Genomic DNA, 17,580 nt, shown 5'->3' on the forward strand with positions numbered 1-17,580 from the left:
GGCGGAGGGGAGCGCCGTGCTCACGCCCACACGGCTGTTCCCGCGGTCCCTGCTTCTGCCCGCAGGCCCCCCCGCCAGTCGCAGGACCGGTTTAAGACCCATCTGACTTCGCGGACACTCCCCCAGGCTGGACTCCAGGCGTTCTCCCTGCTCGTGGACATGGCACATGGAAACCCGAGTGGTGGGCAGAGCGGCTTGCGTTGTGACGGGGCCGAGTGGGCCCCACGCACAGGCACAAGTTCATCTCACCTGGCTGGTGAGTGTGTGAGCCAGACGGCGGGGAGAGCCTGCGCCTGCGGCCAGAGGCCTAGCTAAGGTCCAGCGCCTGCTCGGACACTATCCAGCTGTGTGACCGCCAGCCGCAGGCTGCTCCTCTGTGAGGCGCGACAGTAAGACCTAGTGTCAGCCATGCTCACTCTCACCCTCAAAATGCAGGGGGCAGGGGCGGGTACTTCAGTACTCACTCCGTCCTGGGGAAGAGGAACATGAGGGGCGGGGGAAGAGAGCGCCCCTGCGGGACCCAGCCAGCACGCCCAGAGAGCGCCGACGCGCTGCGCGCTCGGCCGCGGCAGCGAGTGCCCTCTGGCCGCAGGGGCTGCCGCCTCCCGGTCCGGCCCTTGGCCTTACTTGACTGGGTCTGCCGTCCTCAAGGGACCAGCCTCTGGCCACTGGCCGGGCCCCCCTGCTCCAGGGCAGGCGGCCACCGGGCGGGGCAGCGCGTGGGCACACGGATGGAGGCTCAGGAGGCTGAGCCCCAATGACCCTCCCCTCAGATGAGGGTGGCGCCTTATTAAACCTGCTTCCTCCTTCCGCTGCAGGGACAGTGAGGCCGGGGGGCAAAGTCCACATCTGGGTCTAGAGAAAAAAGCAACAGACCCTGGAAAGCGGAAGCCGCCCTCGGGCAGAGGCAGCCGGAATGCCCCAAGGCCGCCCAAGGCCCAGCCTGGCTAACGAGGTCGCGGAAGGGACGCCAGAGCGGGCCTGGGTGGCCGCGTCAGAGGCCCCCAGCGGGCCCTGGCAGAGCTGCCTCAGCGACGCCGGGAGAGGCCGTGTCAGGGTGGCGGGCAGGGCAGAGTTGGGGACGTGAGACTCTGGCTGTTTTTAAAATCCATTTTTAAAATTGTGATAAAGACCCTATTACAAAGTTTAGCACCTTCACCAGGCCTGCACTGAACGACAGCTCCCAGGGAAACCGGAAACCAAGCTGCAGAGGAACAAAGCTTTCTGCTGTCTTTAGCCACGTAGTTCAGTAGTATTAAAAGTACACTCAGATTATCGTGAACAAGGTCTCCAGAACTTTTTCATCTTGTGAAACTGAAACCCTGTACCCACAGACCAACCCCCCACCCCAACCCCGCAGCTCCTAGCAACCACCACCCGACCTTCCGTGTGCACAACGTCCACTACCTCAGGTACGTCAGGTCCAGGGCGCGGCTCCCGGCTTGTAAGCAAGCAAGCCGGGGGGGGGGGGGACGGGGACGGACAGGACACACGTGCGGGCCGACTCCCCAGGAGGCACAAAGTGTGAGAGCGACTCGCATCTTAGAGCCAGAGACTCACACAGAGATGGAGAAAGCCCCGAAAGCAGACACGACCTGCCGGCCGGAACGCAGGACTCGCAAGGGCGGACGCTCGTCAGCGCCCCATCCCCAAGAGGACCAGGGACGGGTTCCCCCAAACCACGCAGAACTCAGCACTGGGGCTTTTAACTTGGTAGCAGTGCCCTGGTGGGCCACCTGTTATTTCTGGAAACGTACGCTCGTGGAGACAGAACTCGTTTGGCCAGCAGTCTCTGCAAACACCCCCGTTTCCAGGGGTGCCTGGGGGGCGCGCACAGGGCCGGGCCAGCAGTGCCAGCACGGCCGCGCCTGCCGGTTCCCCGGCCTGGGCGCCGTCGGCCCGCGCAGGACTCCTTTCCCCGTATCAGCGATAACCTTGAGCTTGAGGCCGAGCAAGCACTGGCACGAAGAGGAATGCATAAATTACCTGACCTGCACCCCAGATCCTATCTCCCCACTACAGAAGACTGGCTGAGGACACCCGAGTCTGCCCAGGAGAGAGCGGAGCCAGAAAGGGCAGAGAAGAGAGAAAGGACACTTGCGGCCGGTCAGGGGGGACGGCCTATGCCTCCTGTGACTGCCCTCCTCCCCGGGGCCCGCAGGGCTCTCCCTTCTCTGGCAGCCTCGCTGTGCGTGGAAACGGCGTAAAACTTAACTAGGTGCGTGACCCACAGATCCAGACGCCAACTTCACCTCAGCTATTCTGGATTTCAGCAAAGACCGAAAGATGAATCCCACCTGTCCCATGGAAAACGTGCCGTCTTCCTGAGTTAAACTGGAGAGGGGAAAAGATCACTAAAAACGCTCATAAATCCAAAAAGCCCAAAGGAAAAAATGCTTGTGCGGGAAGCAAGTGGCTCTCACCCTCAAGTCGTTACCGAAACCAGAACCCCCAGGGCAGGAAACTTTCTAGAGCTCGCACTACAGGAGGAGGCTGTTGCTAAGGCTTCCAGGAAAGAGCATCAGAAACTTATGGAGAACAAACTCAGCTGAGAAAACAGTTTGCTACCTCAGTGAAGAGAGGAACACTGGGGGCAAAGCCGGATGGCACAAGCCCGGGACCCAGCCCCCAGGCGGGCGGCCGGGAGCGCCTGCGCTGATCTGCGGCCCCCGGGAAGCCGGAAACCAAGCCGCAGAGGAGCAGCTTTCTGCTGTCTTCAGCCCTGAGGCAGGCTGTCCAGGGTCTAGGGAACTCTCTCTGGAGAAAGACAAGAGTTTAAGGACCACCACTGAGCTCTGAAGGGCCCAGGCTTAGAGGAAACTCCAGAGAAGGCTTGGGTTTGGAAAGACGTGAGGGGCACTGGCTTCCCCGTGCAGGAAAAACAGTGAAACGAGGGGAAAACTTACCACAGTGTCAGGAGTCAAGGCCCGCAAGACATCGCAGCAGAAGAGGCAGAGGCAGGGCCCACAGTGGCTGGAGGGCTACAGAAGCCTTCGGATCCTGCCGGGTTGAGAAATGCAGGGAAAGGTAGAAAGTTTGTATCATGGAGAACTTAGGATTAAGAATTTTTTTTTGAGGAACAGCTGTTGCAAATGCGCGGTCCTGGTTCAGAAGACAGGGTAGACCCACCTAAATTTGGGACTTACGTAAACATAGGAGACTCACAGCATGCAGGGCCAAAGAGGGGGTGAGACCACCAGAGAAGCCTTAGAGGCGAAAACCCAGGCAGTCTGCACACCTCGATACCCAGCTGCCGCCATCAGCTGCGACAGGAACGCCCCTGCTGAGCTTTAGGCCCACAGGCACTGCGCACTGGGTGACCGCCTCGGGTCGCCAGGACCCGTGCGTCCGACCCCGTCCTGCCGTCCAGCGGCAAGGAGGACACAGAAGCAGAGCACAGTCGGGCCTGTACCCCGCTTCCCATGGGCCAGCGGGTCGCCGTCACCGAAGACGCCAGGGATGGAGTTAATGGAGACCGTGAAGGCACCTGGCCGCAGAAGTCAGCCTCATACGGCGGTTTAAGGACCGAGTAAGTTAAAGCATAGACATCCTTAAAATAGTGCCTGAAAATTTTAAGGGCTCGACAAAGATTCGCTATCATTATCATTATTTTAGTTATTCCATCTATTACCTGCCCCCCCCAACACACACACACTCTTTTTAGTAACTCCAGAGAGTAATTTGGGAACCAATTTCAAGACCTGTCTTTCAGTTTGGGAAACACTACTTTTCCTTGGGACATCTGATGACATGGTGAGGGGTCTGGCAATCAAAATGGTGTGATCTGGGCCTCTGGATTAGACATTTAGTTTTTCTTCTAAATTCTGTCAATCTGGGGATGGTATAAAACTGCTGTATGTCCACACAGCTCCCCAGAACTTTGAAGCAAAGGAAATACGTGAATGACACGAGGTCAGCATCACCCAACTTTGCCAACATGGCTGGAAGCAGCGGGTCACTCCCAGCAGAACCGACTCACACAAGAAACAGAACCCTACCGTTACCTAGCGGCCCCGCAGCATCAGAGACCGAATAAACAGAAGAATGTGGAGAAGTGAAAATGTTTCCAGTGTGCCTAGGGATTTCGGTTTCTCTGTGGGAACGAAGGGCTGACAACGCGGCACACACTTTAAAGGGCGGGGACACACATGGAGGAGTTTCAAGCGGCTTCGATACTAGGCCAGGGCGCTGCTCCCTCACTGAACTACCTGGGCCCATCACGGGGCCTGCTGGCCCGCACGCCCTGCCGCTGGGGGCAGCGTCCACTCGTCTCCTCTCTGCAGCCGTAGACTAAGTGCGGGCGCCTGACCCGAGAGCTCTCCGTGAACGTGGACGTGGCTTATAACAGTAACAACAGCGACAACAAAGGCTGATTCCCAATGCTGAGGAGGGGACTTGCTGTGCGGGACGAAGCCGAAAGGTCAGGATGTGAAAGGAACCGGAGCGGCCACAGGGGTGACAGCAAGCCCATGTTACGAGGAGACAGAGCCTGGAAGGCAGAGCAAAGGCCCAGAGGGCGCCCCGAGGGACCCCACTGTCCACGGGAAGACTGTGGTGTGTCTCTGAGCCACCTTCGCTGCTGACAGTGTTCCGGTCTGCAAGCATCCGTACGACTTGTCCTCTGCTTCTTACAATGGTCTGGAAGAGTCCCTGCTCCTTACCACCAAAAAAGCCCTAACTGCGTGTTACTGCAGCCCCGCTGAGGACGCAGTTCCCCCAGCAGGCAGCTCAGCGCGTCCCACGGGCTCCCGGCGGGCGCCCCCGGCAGACGTGCCCGGACATCCCAGGAGAGGGTGTCTCAACCCTCGGGCACCCTTGGCAACACCCTAGGGCTTAAGAGCATCTCAAGGGCCAATAAAAATGTTTGAGACCTGAAAAAAATATTGATTGGATGCAAAATATGAAAAGAAAACCATAAAACCAAAGTTAATAAATGTGACAACTAGTCACATGAAGGTTAACTCCTAGTTTTGTATAAGCTCATTTCACGTGAGATGTGGATGCATTTTTAATGTTTAACGTGTGATACGGTGAAGGCCACCCGAGATGGGAGTGTTGAGGCCACCCAGTCCCGCCGAAGCGGACATGTCCGGGCCTACACGGGAGCCTGCCCGCCCGGCCCCTCGCACAGGTTTGCACCTTAGACAGTGCACCTTGCTATACAAAGCTGAGCCGTCTAAAGTTAGAATTCAACCCCCCACCTCCCAAATTTAAACATATTATTTTAGTGCTTCTGATGTTAATATCTGTTTTTCCTTAATGAAATATTCGTCCTGGCTGGTGTGGCTCCATGGATTGAGTGCCAGCCTGAAAACCAAAGGGTTGCCGGATCGATTCCCAGGGCACAGGCCAGGGTCGCAGGCTGGGTCCCTAGTGGGGGGCCCTCAAGAGGCAACCGCACATGGATGTTTCCTTCTCTTTCTCCCTCAGTTCCTGTCTCTCTAAAAATAAATAAATAAAAAAAATTTTTTTAAAATTCTAAATTCATGAAATTAAACAACTCTTAACCACCCTATTTGTTTTACCAAAAAGAAAAACACATCCCTGACTGCAAATTGTCCTGTGCACATTTAAAGGACTTAACTCCTGCCGTCTGCCACAACCGGGTCGCATGGAGTCTCCTTTCTGCATGCGGGAGCCCCTGAAGGGTCACGAACAGCCCGACGCCTTCTCTTCCATTTGGTCAGATTCTCAGTCTGAGCAGAGGAGGCGGCGCACAGAAGTTACACAAACTTTAAATCTTATACCTAAGATGACAGTGTTTTAAAAAGGGAAGAGCGAACACAACCCTCTCCCTGGGGACCGGTCGTCACGGCGCTGCTCCAAAAGGCACGGACGAGCTCGCCCGCTTAGGACCGGCCCACCCCCCCCCCCCCACCCCCCGCCCTTCCCCACAAACCCCCGCATCTGCTGCCATCTCCGCACCCGCCCCTTTCCCACACCTGGACGCGCCCCTTAATCCACTTCCGCAAAGCCGTCCCTAAAGGCCGGACCCGTCCTTGTCACCCCCTAAGGCCCCCGCCTTGCTCTGATCGCAGTCCAGTCCGCGCAGGCCTCCTGGGTCCCCCGCCCCCCACACTCTCCCGCCGCTCCTCGGACCCCCGGCCGGCTGACCCTTTCTACCATCCCTGCTTCCTCCACAAGAGCCCGCGTCCTGGCTCCGTGTCTTAGCACAGCCGCCTGCCGGGCTGGAACAAGGGCCTTTCCAGGGTGACTGTCCTGCCACGTTCTCTCACAACCAGGCTTGTCCTCTTCCCTGGACTTCCAGCTGCCTACGGGGATGTTTCCCTATCGTCCCACGATAAACTCAACATCACTCGTCCACCATGTTCCGAGGCCGAGTCCACATAAAGGGCACCGTCCTCCCTTAACCCTCTGGAACGAGGAACCCTGTCTGAAGCTAACTGTCCCCTGCCCCCCTCGGCTGCCTGTTCCCTCCGCTTGGCTGCAGGCCACCCTCCGCCGTCTCCAGCGGCCACACGTCCAGCGGTCACAAACCTGTCTCCCGCCCCCCGCCCACGCAGGCCTCTCTACTTCCCAGGTTCCTCCTGGCTCGCCTCCCACTCAGTCCTCACCCCTATCCCCCTGAAGCCCCTCCAGGCCAAACCCCAGGGCTTTGTCTCTCTCCGGCATCTTCCTGGTGGCCGGGCAGCGGGGACAGGAACCCTCACCCCCAGCCTGATCGTGCAGCGCCTCCTCCCCCGGGGAGGCTCCTCAGTGTCCTGAGTGCCATCGTGGCCTCCTCCGCTCCCGGATGGCACCCACCGCCGTTGCAGCAGCGCGTCCGCTGCTCCCTGCCGCCAGCTATGACAGGGGCCTCCTGAAGGGTCCACTGCCACTGTCCACAGGCCTCCAGAGGGCACTCCATACCTGCGTGGATGCCCGAGCTTGAATTTCACGGGGCATTCCTACCTCTGCCCCATGGGCGAGCGCCATGAAGGCCTGCACATGCTGCCTTCCGCAGGCCCCCCAGTTCTCACGGTGAGCCTGGCACCTCTCACGAGGCCCTAACCCTGCCGTAAAGCACAGTCGCACTGAGACGCACACTGGTCGTCACCTGAGAAACTGGACTGCGCGTGCTGGCTCACGCCGAGCACCCGGAATCAGGGAAATGTTATTACGTCCTGCGAGGCTGACTCCCACCCGTTTGAACAGAGCAACTAAAAATGACTGTGAAGCAGAGACATAGCAGAGCTCACTGTGCAGGAGAAAAGGGGTCTGGATTATTTTTACAAACTGTGTTATCGCTCACCTAGCAGGCAGGCTTTATGATCTTTGGGATCGAGGTTTGCTCTGGCTACAAGGGCTTCTTCATAAGACCTGTCACAAGACCATGGAAATAAGCTATGATTAGTTCATGAACTTGAACTTGCAGGGGTATGAAAAATAAATGAGCACTAGAACAGCTTTCTGGATTTCTTATAAGATATCAGGTGACACAGAGACAGTGCATACTCCACTCAGAACAGAGGCGCAGAAATGCGTCTCTCTTAGGAAGCACTATAAATCACTGCTTTTTAACATTAATTCCGAATGCCTCAGACGCAACGCCAAGGCTAAATTTCATCTCCTAAAAATCTCTCTCCCAGGTATAACGAGCACCTACCCCAGCCGGTGGCCACCCACCCTGGGCTCCTCCACGTGGATCCGCTGTGCTAATGCTTTCAAACCAGCCTGAACGATGACCACCGTCTGCGAAACCTCGTGTCACTCCTTCCCTTTCATCACGGCTCTGAGCCACTCAGCACCGCCGGTCCCGTCCATCGCCAGGGCGCCCTGCTCAGGTGCCAGGACACGCCTCTCCCGAGCACTGCCGCCCACAGGCACCCCGGGCACACCGTGGGGCAGGTCTGCTCCCAAGGCCCCGCCACGGCGAGCTGGGCGGCGGCGAGCGTGGGCACAGAGCAGAGCCGGAGCCTCGTCCCCGAGAGCTTAAGCTGGGAGCGGAGCGGCTGGAGTGGAGGCCAGCCGGCAGGGCACACAGACCCGCTGCCCCGACTTCTGCCTGCACCCCGGCCCTTCAGGCCCGGGGTGAGAAACCAGCCTGGAGGTCGCAGCAGCCGCCTCAGCGGCCCGTCACCAAGCCATTTCTGGTGGGTTTCGTCAGCCAGGTGCCCTGCACCTCCCTTCCTCTGCGGGCACGCCCGCCCTGCCTCGCCCTGGGACGTGCCCAGGCCCCAGCTCTGCCCTGGGCTTCTCCTCACTCTGCTCTCTACGTTCCCCCCTCTCCCACGGCTTCCATGCCAGCCATGGGGCAAGGACAGCGCGACTGATCCTAAGGCTCCATACGTCTGCTGCAGGCTCAACGTCTGTCCCCCAAGATCACATCCTGAAACCTCCTCCCCAACCTGACAGCATTACAGGGGGTCGGGCCTCTGGCAGGCGTTTAGGCAATGAGGGCAGATCCTTCACGATGGGGTTAGTGCCCTTAGAAAAGGGACCCCAGGGAGCCCCCCACCCCGCTCACCATGTGAGGACACAGCAGGACGGCCATCTACGAAGCAGGAAGTGGGCCCTCACCCATGAAGCTGCCGGCACCTTGACCTTGGCCTTCCCAGCCTCCAGAGCTGCGAGAAACAAGTGTTGGCTGTTTGAGCCACCCAGGCTATGATGGCTTGTTACAGCAGCCTGAACGGACAAAGGCCACTGCTAACGGCCAGGGGACACTTCCAGACAAACGCGGACACAGGGCGCCCCTCTGCCTCCACGCTGGCCTGCCTCTGTGGGAGGGACCAGTGCGGCAACATCAGCAGGAATCGCGCCCATCAGTCGGGAGCACTGACAGCAGGGTGGCCAGCGACAGGACCGCCAGCTCTGCCCGACACCTCCACCACCTGCCGGGGGGCAGAGCGTAGCCTGGCGAACCCCAATCAGTGTCACCCAAAGTCAGCGTCACGCGGTCTTCAAAGCTCCATGTGAAAGGCATTGACTAAGCTAGACAAACGTTCTCCTATCTCACCTGATTTATAGTGTATAATTATATTCCAAGAAAAATACAGAAAACTTCAATTTTAGTAATGGGTTCACGTACCGCACCTAGTCACTCATAAAGCAAAGTGCGGATTTGCAGCAGAAAATCCGTCTGTGCAAATCCTCTTCACAGAGAACCTACATGTCCACATGCTCTCGTGTGTCCAGCACCCAACCCGCCAGCTCGCCGCAGCCTCCTCCGCTCCCCAGGACAGTCGGGGGGCCTCCCGTCCCTCAGGGGCCCACACGTTCCGCCGCCTCCGCCGGGGCTGTAATTCACCATCCTCTCCCGAAACACCCCAGCCTTGCCTCCCGTCAACGCATCACCCACTCGAATGCCACCTCTCGGAAGTGCGGAACGGGTGCTGTCGCTCTGCGCAGCTCCTCAACGGCCCCTCACGGCTCAGCGCAGCCTCCGGACGCACCCACACAGCCTTGAGCTCTGAAGCGTGTGCTCCCGTTCACGCCTCCGGGTTCATCTCCCCCCACTGCCCACTCCCAACGCCTCCGACTCCCTGGGTCTTGTCTGCTCCCCTGCCTCACCCCCGGCCCTCTCCCCTCGCCACGCCCCTCTGACCTCCAGGCCTTCCCACTCTGTCCCCCGTTTACCTCCTGGTCTCACCTTGGCCATTCCTTTCTCTAGGACGGCTTCCCTGACGTCCACCCTAGCCCTCACATTTGGATCCTGGCTGATGTCGTTTTACGGGTCCTTGCACATCCTCTGACATCGCCCTCTGTGGGGCACACTTGGCCTTGCCGCCCTTTAAACCACACGCTGCGCCCTGGCACTCCCAGTCCTGCCTGCGGCAGACCCAGCATCCCTGCCGACCCCTACACCACACGCCCCGAGGGGCCCTGAGCCCCGCCCTGCTCCCCCCCCCCGCCCCCCGCAGGCACGGCTGCAGCTCCGAAGCCACCACCCGTGCTCCTGCAGGCTGCCCCCCCTCGTCCGGCAACACTTGGTCAGACCCAACGCGCTCTCTGTGTTGGAAACACGGAACCCACAAGGACCGAACCAGGAACCTCACGGCCCGTGTCTGAGTTTCTGCATTTATTCTACAGGTATAAAATCAGCAACGAGAACGATTCTTACTCTGCAGATTGCTGAGAGGCAATTCTCCAAATACCGGAAGCAATAAAAGTTCACTCAAATGTATTCCAACTGCTCCACTCAAAAAATGTTTAGACATTAGTTTTTAGAGCACGCTTTAACATGATAGGGCACATCTATTTTTAAATCTGCACCTAACATATATCCTAGATATAATGTACTTTTTAAAACTAAATGTTCCATTATATATATTTCCAAGATAATATATAAAATCTTGGAAAATGCAAAAGAAGGAAATTTTTAAAAATCACCTAACCTCATACCTCCCAAAGTACAACTTTTAACATTTTCATTTAATTTCTTCTAGACAATGTCCCATAATTTTTTTGTGGATAGTTGTTAAAATTTTTAAGTTTTAAACATATCATATATGCAATTTTGCATCCTGGTTTTATTCCACTTAACACTGTCATAAACATTTTAATAATTTTCTTCATAAACATTTTAATGGCCATATACTACCCAGTGGATGAATCATAAGTTAATCATTCTGCTAATGCACCCTTAAAAATAATTCTACCATATGTATCTTTAGTGTGTAAAGCTCCTCTATTTAAAAAGGCTCCTTTGATGGTCCTCGGTTATTTCTACATCAAAGAATATGAATCTTTTAAGGCTCTTGATACGTATGTCCAATGTAACGTAAGTGTGTCATTTTTACCACATTTTCATAAGTACTAAGTACTGTAATTTTTTAGTCTAAATTTAGGCTTTTATTAAATTGGTAAGTGAGAAACTGGCATCTTTATTAAAAAGGAAATGTTCATTAAAAAAAAAAAAAAAGTATGTGACATAAAAAAACCAGTCTCCCCTACGGTTTTCCTGAGTAGCCACAATGTCTCCCAGGTATCCCTCCAGAACTCTTTCTATTTTCATTCGGAACACACACATTCTCACAATTTTTTTGTTTTTGGTATCTTACAAAAAATGAGACTTGCTTTCTTGGCTCACTGTTACATTCTACACATCCACCCGAGTTGTGTCTCACACACACAAGCCTGCCTCTCTTTAAAAGCTACATAACATCCTACAGTAGAAAGGAGCCAAAATTTAGTTGTGGCTATTCTCAACTCTTTTTCATTGTAAGTGACGCTGCGACAGACTTCATCTATGAGAATATCACAGATCCCTTGAAGTGTACCGGCTGGGTCAAAGCACTTGCTTGTTTCACAGGCTCTGCCAAATTGTCATCTGGAAACGGGAGAACCACCTTTATATCCCCAATAATGTATGAGGTGCCTTTCTCCACACCCTGGATACCTTTTTAATTTTTGCCTAATGCCCCCCAATCCCGAAGAAAACCTGGTTGTTTTCATTTCCACTCTCCTAATCCAAGACAGCCCGAATCCCTGCCCCCACATTAACGCCCCGTTTCTCCGGGGCCTGCGGACACCCCCTCCCCCGCGGTGCTGACCCTGCCGCCCTGTCTGTCTGTCTGCACACCCTACAGAACCCTTCCCCCACCTTGTATTATCTTTTGTTGCACAGAGATACCAGCTCCGATAACGGCCGAATTCACCAGCCTTTATGATTTGGGCATTGGTCCAACCTAAATGGTCTACCTGAAAAATGTATTTTCCAATGTGATAAATTCTTGTATTTTCTTCTAGTACTTCACAGGTATTTTTGTTTTTGAGTTAATTCTTCAATCCAAATAAAACTCATTTTGAATATGGGGAAGTAGGATCTTTCTTTCCAAGTAAAGAGTAATTCATCCCTGTTCAATATATTAAAAAACCACTTCCCAACTGTTTCAAAAAACTGTATTATAGGTTAAATTCCTATATATAAAGGGATGTTACTGGATTCTACATTGTTCCATGTCCCAATTCATCTGTTTTTTTTTATTTTATTTTTTCAAATACTAATTCGTCTGTTCTTTGTTAAGAATTTTTATTTATTGATTTTACAGGAAGAAAGGGGAGAGAGAAGCATCAATCTGACGTCCCACTGGCTGACACAGTCACTGGGCGACTCTCGCTTGCGCCTCCACCGGCGATGAAACCTGCCACGCTGGCGCAGGGGACAGCGCTCTAACCGACCGGGCTCCCCCGCCAGGCCCCGCTGCTCTGTCCTTGCACTCACTGTCTATATTGCTGCGGTACTGCGGTGTGTTTTGATATTTGGTATAGCAAATCCTCCATCGCTATTTTTCCACTTGAAAATTTCTTGGCCGTTCTGGCACATTGAGTCCTATGACGACTTTTAGAAGCAACTTATCAAGTGTCCAAAAACAATCTGCACCGGGACCCCACTTGGAATTGCAGCTTAATTTGTAGAGAGCTGCAATCTTTACAGCGATGTCTCCCTGCCAGAGCATGTAATGTCTGTGCATTTAGATTAACTTTTAAATTCTTTAGGTAAAGATTTTTTTACTTTTCTTCATAAAGCTTTTGTACATTTATGTTTTGCTCTTAAATGTCTTCTAGTTTTATTGCTATTAATTACAAATTACTTGATCATTAGTGAGATTACACATCTTGCCAAATGCTTAATATACTTTTATCCAGTAAATTGTCCACATCCTGTAATCACTTGTGTGCATTTTCATAATTTTCCTCACTGATTTGTACATGTTCTTTACATGCTGAAGATATTAACTCTTCACTTGTATTTGTCACAAATATTGTCCTACTTTGTCGTTAGGCTTTTAACCTGGGGGGTAGTCTTCCATTTTCCTAAAGCAGTTTTCCACTTTTATGCTGCCTAACACAACGATTTACTAGTAGCAGATCTGAGTGCCCCACAGGTGCCAGGACCTGCACCTCCTTCCCTCACAACATTTTAAATGGTGGGTATTATGCTCCGTAAATAAGATTCCAGCTGAAGCCTGCCTGACCGCAAAGCCTCTACTCTCCTCAGCTCCCCAGAAAGAACCCCTTTCTCCATGTGTTTACTTACAATTTACTTATTTTATTTTCTTTACAGTTTTGGGGGGCATTTGTGGTGATTTATCATTTAGTACATCCCCACACAGCTTAGTTCTGGTGTGCTGAATAGGTCCCAGTGACCTGTATGGATACTCTAGAGCCAGGACATTATTTTAATGAACGTGCCTCCTAATGTTTAAGTATCAGACTGGGCTTATCCCACCTTGTTACTCCTAATTACCCTGTCCAGTTCTCTGTTTCACTCTCACAGCCAGGAACGGGGTCTGTCTTTCCATTTACGACAGTCTTTCCACTCTGTCAGGGCATTTCATGATCTCCTTCACGTAGATCCCACTTGTCTCAATAAGACTGGGCTTAATACATGTGTTATGATTTTGTTGCACTGTAATCAGAGCCTGTTTCTTATTTTCCACTTTAGTTTCTGCCAGGTTATTTTTGGTATTCAGAAAGCTATGAGTTTTATATATGCATAGTATACCCACTCACTTCCTCAATTTATTGGTCTGATTTTTAGTTACTCTCATTTTTGTAGCTAGTATCATCTACAAAATTTTCCCTTTCTTTGTTTTTGATCCTCACCTCGCTCTTATTGCATGTGTTACTGTCTGACAAAACTTAGAAAAACCATGTTAAATAACTGCCTAATTTTTAATTTGACTCATACTTTTAAGTATAGTGTGAACAATGAGTTTCACATTTATGTGTGTTTTCTGCATTTAAAAAGTACCTTTTCATTCCCCTTTTTAATAAAAATAAATGAGAACCTTTAAAAAAATAATAAAATACCCATTCTGACTTAGTTCCGTTAGTAGTCCAAATTCGGCGGGCACCCCAAGGGAAAGTCCACCTCTGGTCTGAACAGGCCTCTAGCCAGGCCTCTGAACTGGCCTGCTGAGTCTCCCCACTTCCACACTCCAGCCCACACCCCCACGCCCTGAGTTCTGCGTGTAGCAGCTGGAGCGGCTGTTTGAAAACGCAAATCTGATTAGGTCACTCCTCTGCGTAAAAAGCCCAGCCTAGTGCGGGTTTCCCTGCTCGCTCAGGATAAACGGCTTTAACCCTCCCTACCGGAGGCAGTGCGACCCACCCAGCCCTGAGCTGCCTCGCGGACCCCCTGCCCGCCCGCCCACCCAGCCCTTCCACAGCCACTCCTCCAGCTCCTGGAAGGGGCAGAGTATTGCCTCTCCAGGGCCTTCCCACACGCCATTGCCCAGCCTGGAAAATTATCCCCACTTCACTCTACACTAACGCCTACTCACCCTTCAGATCTCAGCTGAAATTGAATTTAAAAAAAATAAATAAATAGTCTTTCCTGGGCCCCCTCTACAATCTCAAATGTGGTCCTCTTTGTTACTCTTACGGCCTGTGCTACTTAACCTTCACAGCCGACACCGCCGTTTGATTGTACATGTTGTTTGTGTGACTGTGTTTCATTTCTGATGCCCTCCACCTCGCAGACTATAAACTCCAAGAAAACAGGGACAAGTTGATTTCGCTGGCCACACCACAAGCACTCATGTGTATCTGAATGAAAGAAAAAGACCTACAAAGCCCTAATTGCATCTCTTACATCTTAAAATGATATCTATCACACCATTCAATCAGTATTTAAATTGCTGCACTCTGACACTGCCAACAAATTCTGTAAGAACATATTCCACCTGAAGGACAGGAAAGCTAACCCAACTCTGCTGCCGCCACAGGAAAACACATACAAATTTATATCACTGGTAAATAAGTTTTGTTTAAGTATTACAATGAGTTGTTTCATGTTGTGTTCAATTTGCTGATACTTTATTCATAGTCAACTGGTCTAGATGCCTTATTTTTTATGACATGTGAAGCACTGGGAGAAATATGCTTTGTAGAATATTCTTTAAGAAGTCAACAATGTAATAACAGTACTTAAAAACAGTTAATTATAACAAAATGACATTAAAAAGCATCCAAAGGTGGCTACCTCTAGTACTCTGTACTACACACATCTGGTCAGGAAAGAAAATATAAGTTATATTGCCAATAAAAAATCGTTTTGGGTCATAAAGGCTAATAATGAAACCAATATTCATACACACATTTGTACTCTACAAAGCACTTTTACATGCTTCACAGCACTGAACTCAGAAGAGCAAACAGAGCAGGTATTATCAGCACTTATAGAAAATAAAACTGAAGTTTAGACTTTAGAGTGATCAAGCGTCCTGCCCAAGGTCACAGGCCTGAGAGCTAGTAGAGTCACAATGACACTGGCAGAAAGGCAGATGGCTGCCCTGGCCTGGGCGTCCTTAACCGAAGGGGACTTGCATCCGAAACGCCTGGTCCCTGTAATTAGTTGTCGTTTTGTGCTCCCTTCACTAAAACTGCATTTCACTGGAGAACCACCAACAAAAAAGCTGTTTTAAATATGAAGTTAAAACTTCAATCGCCACCAATCTAGGAAATGGTTAAGATAAACCACGGTCTACCTTAACTGCGGAAGATGAGGCAGCAGTTTTTCAGAATGAGTTAACCCATGCACTATATGCTGAACTTGGAACAGCACTCCAGCAGTTGTTCGAACAAAGGTAATGCCAGTACGTGCACACGCGAAAGTATTTTCCAAGATCTAGAATGATACACGTCAAATGCATAACAGTTGCTCTCTCTGGTTGGTCATCGTGGTGATGTCTGAATGCTTACAAAGAAAATGTACTATTTTACTTATCTAAAATTAATTTAAAAAATTTAAATTAACCCGTGGGTGGAACAAGGTCATTTTTCTGCTCTAAAAGGCTATGCATCTGCAAAGGAAGTGGGGGCCCCGTCTATAAAAGACAATATAGAAACAAAAACAATAAACTGTCTAAAGATCACAAAACGTTTCTTTAAGAAAAAAAAAAAGCAATAGCTTAAATTTCTTTTTTCTTTGTAGTAGCTACTTAGTTTCCTTTGTTGCGACAAGACAGCCAACAAGCCAACCAGCAACTGGAAGCGTTCGGAGCAGGCAGGCGCCTGCGAGAGATCCAGTTGCTCGAGTTCCGCACGGGAGGCTGCACAAAGGAGCCGAGTTTCAGGGACGCGCGAGGTGACTTGGCAGACAGATGCGGGGAGACTGACCCGGGTGGGGCAATGTCTGGGAGGCGGACACAGTGAGTTAAGGAAAAGCGGGGGGCAGGGAGAGAACTGAAGTCGGGTCCCAAACGAGGGGAGGGTTCCTTCGGGTGTGGGAGCCGAGAGGGGGCTCGCCCGCGCTGCCCTCCGGGTTACCTGGCTAAGAATCGGCCCGGGCGGTGGTCAAACAATGGAGGCGTCCAGCGGCGGCTGCGTTCCGCGCCGGGGGCGCCAGGGGCCCCTCATCACCTGCGCAGGATGCTCGTCGGGCTCCGCGGGGACGCCGGGCGCCCTGAAAAACACACCAGCCCACCATGCAGCGAGGCTTCGCCGCTGCACCGCCCGGCTGCCTGCTCCCACGGCGCGGCCATTACCGCCTCTCCGGGGACCCGCCTGGAAAGGCTCCAAGGCACGGCTTCACGGGCTTCTGAAGCTGTTTTGCTCCCCCTTCCCTCGGCTGCAACAACAATGGAGCCCGGCTCGGGAGTCCGGCTCCCGCGGGGCCTCGCCCGGCCTCGCCCCTGCCGCTGCCCTGCCTGCGCCGCGGACCCGGCCGCCATCTGTGAACCGCGCTCCCCGCAGCCGGCACTGCGGGCCCACGCCGGCTCGCGGAGGCCCGAGACCCGGCTGCCCTCCGCGGGGCCTGCCCAGGGGCCGCCAGGCCGCACGGAGCGGCTCCGACCTTCCCCACCGACGCCCAGGGGCCGGCCCCGGCCCGAGGCCCATCTTAAGTGATGGGTTGTTTTTCTTTTCTTTAATCCACTCATCCTCCTTCCCACCCCGAGCCCGCTCCCCTTGCCCCCCTCCCGGCACCCCGCCTCGGTTCAGAAAAGAAATAAAGAGGCTGCAGCCCGGCCGCCCGAGAACTCACTCCAAGTGAGGGGTTGAAGCGCCCCAGGCCGCGGGCTCCGCGCACCCACCCTCCCTCTCCTCTAGGGACACCTCACAGGTGCGCCTCCGAGCCGCGCGCGCGCGCGCTCCGCACACCCAGACGCCTCCGGGGGACAGCGCGCGTGCGCACGCATGAGGCCGGCAGCCCCGAGGGAGCGGGAGCTGCACGCATGCGCGCCGCCCGGCCGGCGCCCCGGCCCCTCCGCCTCTGTCCCGCCCCTCGGCCGCTCGCGCGCGCCCTCCCCCCAATCCCAGGCTGGTCCCGGGTACCCACCCTTCACTCCGTCCGCGCGCGACCTGCGCGCGCGCTCCCGCTCGCCGGCCTCGCTCCTCCTTCCCCCTCCCCGCCCGGGACCGCGTTACCCAGGGCAACCGCAGTGCGGCCGCACCTGAGCTGTGCGCCTGCGTCCCACCCGCCAAACCCTCCCTCCCCGCGGTGCGGTCCTGGGCTCCGCCACAGCAGCGGGAGGGGGGCGTCGCCCCCTCCGCGCCAAGTGAGTATCGATCGGCCTCTCCCGCCCCATCCCGCAGACACAGACCCGCCGCCGCGCCGGCGCCTCGGCCGCCCGCCCCGTCAGCGCGTCGAGGCCTCGCCGCCCAGGCCCCCGCTCCCGGCGTGCACCGCGG

General features: G+C 53.8%; 1 long non-coding RNA gene across 2 annotated transcripts in view; it reads right to left on the minus strand.

Moving 5' to 3' along the window:
• The window catches only part of LOC129087427 (uncharacterized), a 30,520-nt gene extending 12,966 nt beyond the window's left edge, over nucleotides 1-17,554 (minus strand). Inside the window, exons 1-3 of one of the 2 annotated variants that reach the window (XR_008530901.1) lie at nucleotides 17,493-17,554; nucleotides 16,219-16,354; nucleotides 2,907-3,000 (exon numbers count right to left, since the gene is read on the minus strand). This is a non-coding gene — a long non-coding RNA (uncharacterized LOC129087427). Of the gene's footprint in view, nucleotides 1-2,906; nucleotides 3,001-16,218; nucleotides 16,355-16,933; nucleotides 17,063-17,492 lie in introns of those variants that run through there. The other variant, XR_008530900.1, reaches the window with a different exon arrangement.
• Nucleotides 17,555-17,580: the final 26 nt, after the last annotated feature.

Source organism: Pteronotus mesoamericanus, unplaced genomic scaffold, assembly GCF_021234165.1.
Source record: "Pteronotus mesoamericanus isolate MK-2021 breed Mesoamerican mustached bat unplaced genomic scaffold, CSHL_Meso_final scaffold_507, whole genome shotgun sequence".
Taxonomy (NCBI): Eukaryota; Metazoa; Chordata; class Mammalia; order Chiroptera; family Mormoopidae; genus Pteronotus; species Pteronotus mesoamericanus.